This window comes from Kogia breviceps, chromosome 17 (assembly GCF_026419965.1).
Source record: "Kogia breviceps isolate mKogBre1 chromosome 17, mKogBre1 haplotype 1, whole genome shotgun sequence".
In the NCBI taxonomy this organism is placed as follows: Eukaryota; Metazoa; Chordata; class Mammalia; order Artiodactyla; family Physeteridae; genus Kogia; species Kogia breviceps.
In genome coordinates, this window is record NC_081326.1 from 42,349,018 (window position 1) to 42,355,875 (window position 6,858).

Sequence of the window (6,858 nt, forward strand, 5' to 3'; positions counted from 1 at the left end):
TACAGATAAAGGAACTGAGATAAGTATAGAGTAATTTGTCTAAGATCACACAGTCTGTCTCTAGGTGGCAGAGACAGACTATATAATTAGGCAGTTTTGTCCCAGAGTTTAAGCTACTGATGTGCAAGGGAAGACACACTTGCTTCCACTGGGATTGTAAACTTACAAGGACTATGTAAACTGGAGATACAAATGACCATCTTCCCAGGCCTCAGGATGGGAGTTGTACACAGTAGAGGAGAATGAGGCTTTACATTATGAGTAGGAGAGAGAAAAAGAGAAAGAGAGAGAGATTGAAAAGAGGCCCTCATCATGTGGCTTGAGTTCCTGGATCTAGGTGTGCCTGAAGCTGTTCAACCCATGGACTTTTCAGTTACAGGGACCAGGAAACGCCCTTTATTGCTTAAGCTAGTTAGAGTCAGGTTTTTGTCATTTGCAAATAAGAGTCTTGACTAACACAGCCTTGTCTGTAGGGTACTTCCGTATGCACTGGGAGGATTGGGGAAGTTGAGAGCAGAAGAGATGAGTCAGGATGTTAAAAACATATTGGCATCCTATGACATTTGTACAATTGCTATGGCATTCTGTGGCTCCAGTTGTGTGCCCTGCCTCAGGGATGGTCTATAGACATACTGACTATCCCTCCCCAGATATAGTCCATTGGCCCCTGGAGAGAGGTCTAAAGTTAAAGCAATATGGGGCTATCACCTCATGAGGAGAAAATGTTTGATCTGCCTTATCAATGCCTGGGTTTATAGCACACTGCAAATAACCTGTAGAAAGCTGGTTGAACACATAAAGGCCACACCTGTGAAACTATAAAAAGCGAGATAATTGCAATGCTTGTGCTTTGCAATACACTTACATGCCTCCTTTTAAAAGGTTGGGGGATTGGGTGATTGGTTGGTTGGTCCCTCAGGAATAGCTAGTATGTTTTATACTTGTTCCACCTTTGACTAGTTAAATGTGTCCTTTCTAGGTTCCTGGGCTTACAGAGAAGTGGGCCTTGGTGTGGTTTGGCCTTGGGGCGAATACAAGTGAAACTCTTACAACAGCGTCTGGGCACATAGTAAGTGCTCATTAATCTTTGGTTTTCCAACAACTTCAGTATCTGGTATTACTTTTCTAACGAACAGATTATGTGGTAGAATAAGTGGGGAAGGGTTTAACAGCTGGATGAACTATTGAAAGTCTCTAATCAATACTCCCACACACGGACAAGTTTTCGAGCTGGAAAGACTTTTAATTCAAAGATCAAAACTGGAGAAACCGAGGTTAAGTGAATGCCCAGGTCACACAGCTGATGAGTAACTGTGGCAATTAAAAGATCAGGCTACCACAATTAAATTATGACAGCCTCTCAGTTTACATTGACAATGAGAACAATCAAATCCCTCTACTTTTTGAGTGTGGTATAATCCAATCTTTAACATCTGAGTTAATTATCACCTTTTTCCCTGTCATCAAATGAACCAGTTTGGAAATCAGAAAGTGCTTGGTCAGCAAGAAACTGTAGAACGTTGTAGCCAAAAGGAACTTTAGAAATCAAATAGGAATGGGAAGGCGGAGTTAAACAGTTGTCTCTCCTGTAGGACCTCAGTGCTAACATGACTTTTGATTGTCCAGTAGGGAATCTTGTATATATCTTTCTCAAATTTATTTGACAATGGAATCGTTTTCCTCAGGAAAGTTATTAAAATCTTGCGGTGTCCCAAGTCCCTGAGTAGGCACACATTTTATTCTATACATCCTAATTATTTTCCTGCTAGCTGAGGCCCAGAGAGACAGAACCTTCATTTTCTGTTCAGGGCACTTCAACTCCCCTCACTACTGGGGTTTCTGACCTCTAGATCCCTCCCATGCTTTCAGCGTAGGGGGGAGAAGTCAGAAATTGCAGCTGCCGCCCCAGGCCCCCAAACTCCCCTCCCCACTGCAGCCTTGAATTCCCTCCACGTGTAATTATAAAGTATGTGTTCAGTTATTTACTTTCCCTGTTCCATGCGGAGTGTGTTACTGAATAATACAGCTCACAAGTAAGCCCAGCTTTCCTGCTGCAAAAAGGTCTGAATTTAAAAGATTACAACCCTGTATCATCCCAGTTTAAAATGAAACCACTACTTACACAGTTTTAAAAAAAAAAAGAAAGAAACAAAGGTTCTCTGTCCTCTCAGAAATGCAAGCAACATTGTAAAATTAAGACTTTTACAGGGATTTTGTTGTTTCTGGCGGCCCTAAATTACCTCATTTAGAAAGGTAGAAAATACAATGCCTATGTTTCTTGAATTTCCAGGAACCGAGTCTGGCAGCTGGTTCACAGTTGTCTTTTCGAGTATGAAAGCAAGAAAAATTATAACCAAAGTGGTGTCAATTTGCTCTATTTATCTTGGGAATTAACTTTAAAGCTTAATTGTCAGAGACAGTGACCTCTATACTCATGCAAATCCCCAGGGCATTACAAAAGCAGGCTACTAGAGGGGAACGTGAATGCCTTTACAGGGTGAATCAGCCTACACTGCGCCTGAAGGAAAACGCTCAGCCCACTGAGAGAAGGAGTTGATGCCACAAGTTTTGTACTCATTTCCCAGCACTCAGATCTGGTTCCTAATCAGCTGCTTCTCTCTGACCTGTGTTTCTGCCCCTGAGCTGGTAGCACAATTGCCCATGGATGTGCCTGGTCACAGAGAGACATACCTTAAAATGAACTGAGCTGGGGTCCACCGAGGGACCCCATTCAGCTTCTGAAGGCCCCTTAGGAGACAGTGCAGGGGCTGAGTGGATAAAGTTCTGCTTACTTAGGAGGGTTCCTGGGAAGGGTTTTGTCTGGAAACTTTCCCTTAATCTGGCAGAATTTGGAACAAATGTTTGGCTGAAACCATATACTATCAAATTAATAGAACAATTGTAGGATAGAGAACAATAAGTCAGAAAACAAAAATGCAAGCATACAGCTCATAAAGTCTACCTTATGGAAGTAGTACGATGCTGAAAAAGTCCACATGGTCCTTGGTGGAATAATCATCCTCACCCCCAGCCTGCCCCAGCCTGATCCATCTTGCACATTAAAAAAAAAAAAAAAAATTATTTATTTATTTATATTTGGCTGCATTGGGTCTTCATTGCTGCACACAGGCTTTCTCTAGTTGTGGCGTACGGGGGCCACTCTTCGCTGCAGTGCGCGGGCTTCTCATTGCGCTGGCTTCTCTTTGTTGCGGAGCACAGGCTCTAGGTGCACGGGCTTTGGTAGTTGAAGCACGTGGTCTCAGTAGTTGTGGCTCGCAGGCTCAGTAGTTGTGGCGCATGGGCTTTGCTGCTCTGCGGCATGTGGGATCTTCCTGGACCAGGGCTTGAACCTGTGTCCCCTGCCCTGGCAGGCAGATTCTTAACCACTGGGCCACCAGGGAAGTCCCATCTTGCACATATTTAACTTAAAAAAAAGAGGAGTAAATCATCTGAGCAAATAATGCCCAGGCCTCAGTTATGGTCAGTGGTAAGCCCAGATACTCAGCAGATAACATCACTTGTAATGCGGTAACAGTGAACATCCAGGAGAGGCAGCGGGTTTTGGTAAAAAAAAAAAAAAAAAAAACAAAAACTTAGTATAAACAAAGTATTTAAACTTTTAAAGTTTAAACTTTTAAACAAAGTATAAAAAACTTTGTTGACTGGCCCCGCCCTAAATCATTGCTCCTTGTGAGAGGAACCCTTCAGAACAAAAACAATAACACTGAACTAGATTACACTCTAGTACATAAAATGATCCCCTCTCCTGGAATCACCACAAATTGAGAGCTGGGAACCATTGTTAAGTGCTTTCTTTTACTCTGAAAAATGGAGCTCATTAACTGACTTAGCCTTGACTTGCTCTGGGAATGTTGTTCCCTGGGACCAAATCACAACTTCAGGGATGAAGACATAGGTGGAGACTTGCATTTAGCAAACCACATTAGTCAAATCAATTCTGGTGATCATTGGAATATCAGGTAAGGCAGCCAGATCAATCTGATGAGTGGATCTCAGAATGGTCTAAATAGGCCTCGGGAAACTTAGCTCCTGATTAACAGGGGGAAGTGGAAGAGGACATTTGAGACTCAGAGTTTATCTTCCCAAATTGGGAGCAAGTGAGAAGCCAATGAAAGGGAAAGAAATAAGAGAAAATATAGTCAATAGAAAAACAGCTTTTGTGATTTGACTTTTGAGTTTTTCTGAGAAAAACCAGATAGCAGGGAGAAATGCTTGCTGGTTTCCAAGGTTTACCTATTCTAAATTATTCCAACACAACATTTTAGATCACTTGTTCTCAAACAGCCAGTTTAAGGACCCGTGAAGGCCAGTCACCAGGGGACAGCTTTAAATATCTCATTTCCCAGATCCAACTATAAAGAAAGTCTAGTATATGACCGGGGTTCTTAATGCATTAGAGGAAAATGATTAAACGGGTCTCTAAGGAAACAATGTGGCAATGGAGACACAGGCCTGGAGCAGTTCTTCCTAAATTTAATCTACAGGCAAATTACCTGGGGAGCTTGTTAAAATGCAGATTCTCATTCAGTAGGTCTGGCTGCATTTCTAACCAGCCCCCAGGTCAGGCCAAAGCTGCTGGTCCTCCAACCACATTTTGAAAAGCTAAGTCTTGGAGGACGGCTGAGGCTGGAGTTCTGGTACTTGTAGGCTTGGTATGGCAAAACAGGCTGCTGGGATCAAATCAACATTTTTTCCTGGAGGAAAATTCTACCTTCAGCCTAGAGATTGTGAGGCATAACAGAAAGAGCCCCTTCTGAAATCAGTAGTCCCAGCTCTGGGCTGTGCAAAAGTCAGCAGCTTGAGAAAATTACTTTCCTCCTGAGCCTCTGTGACCACACAGGTAAAATGACAGGACTGAATTATGTTGATAGGGTCAAACCAACTTAGGTGGCCTTTTCTAACTCTGCAGGTTATTAGTTACTGTATTTTAAGGAATCAGCATGAGTATCATACATCCTTTTGGTATGTTTGCTGTAAAACATGCATGTCTTTCCTATATATCAATTGTATACATTACTATTTAGACACGTAGTTACACCCTAAAGGGGGGAAATACATTTGTATGTGGGGGGTTGATAAAAGAAAAAGCTATTGTATACAGACTGAAAAACATTATACTTTATTTTTAAAATATCGTAAGAGCTGGTATAAACAAGTCATAGCTTACAGATGTGTATAAAAGCTGCACGAATTATGCACATTTACTATTTGGAGGAAAAAAAACTTGGTTTTAAAAATTGTTTGGACTGTATGTTCTTTTCCTTTTTAGCAGGGTGGGGAGCCAAAGGAATTGAATTACAGGGTAGAATATAAAATACCTCCTTCAAGGAAATAAATGTGTAATAGGAACTATCTAGCCAGTTCTCTCAGGCATGGGAATCCCCTAGGACTCGTGTAAATGTGTATAAGTATGTCCTCAGTGTCACTCCAGATGTTTCTGCAGGGAAAGAATCCTCCTCCCCACACATTGGCATTAACGCCATGCATGAAACCTCCATGCTCAGATTTGCCCGTAGCCAAGCAGCATCCTGAAGGAGGACCCCAAGTGAGCCTGGAGATCCACGGGCCCTTCCCACCCACCTCTCTCTATACCTAGAAAGTCCTGTTTGTTGCTAAGTATGCTCCTAGGCTTGGAGGGGTGAATAGAGCCTGTATTAACAGAGGATAAGGCCCAGAAGCAAAGTTAACCAGGCTGAGAGGTCAGGCCGGGACAACTTTAAATGGTAATTAAGTCTCTCCACACTTATCTTTGGATATTTTCCTTGGGCTCTAGCTGAGCAGGGCCTTCTCTGCTATGTGAGGGTCTGCTTGTAGCTTTGATTCTGCCCCTCAGGGCAACCTGAGCTGCACATTTTTGCTGCAGCCTCGGGCTGCCAGGGCTGTAAAAAGGCAGACCCTAACTTCTACAGTTACCCCCCCACACCTGCTTTATATGGTGACAGGGCTAGAAGGAATCCAGGGCTTCCGCTTTTCCTCTAGTGTGTTTTGTTTCATTTCTCATCCCATGTGCCAAGGGGAAAAAATGAAGTACTCCTGCAGAACGCCCACTCACGTGGCCTGCCTGACACACAGGGCCCAGCCCACAAAGGGAATGCTGCCATGTGGTACCAGTGGATCGTCCCCAGGCAGGCTCCTAACACCACTTGTCTCCCAACCTCACCCACCTTTGTTCACACCTCCCCACTCTAAGCAGAAAGTCACATGCCAGCAGCCACAACCAAGAGTAAGTAAGTAGTGGCAATACGCTGAGAGGTTCCAAAGCATAATCCTGCCACTGTGTATGGTGCTTAAAACCATAAAAGCAGGGCTTCCCTGGTGGCGCAGTGGTTGAGAGTCCGCCTGCTGATGCGGGAGACACGGGTTCGTGCCCCGGTCCGGGAGGATCCCACATGCCGTGGAGCGGCTGGGCCCGTGAGCCATGGCCGCTGAGCCTGCGCGTCCGGAGCCTGTGCTCTACAACGGGAGGGGCCACAACAGTGAGAGGCCCACGTACCACAAAAATTTAAAAAAAAAAAAAAAAAAAAACCATAAAAGCAGCAAAGGGGACAGGGAATGTTATCCAGAACCAGTGGCAGTGATTACGGTGCCAACACATGTAAGATTACAAATATAAAGGATCAAGCATCAGATCAGGACATCCTGTGGCAGAGACTCTTGGTCATCCCCCCAATATCCATTCTCTCCTTCTTCTTTAATAATAGAAGCCTGAACTTTAGCTAGGCATACAGCCACCCAGAGTAAAGACTACTTTTCCCAACTTCCCTTGCAGCTGGTTATGGCTGTGTGACTATGTTCTGGTTCTCTGGAATCTCCTTAAAGAGTGAGGGCATGTCTCCC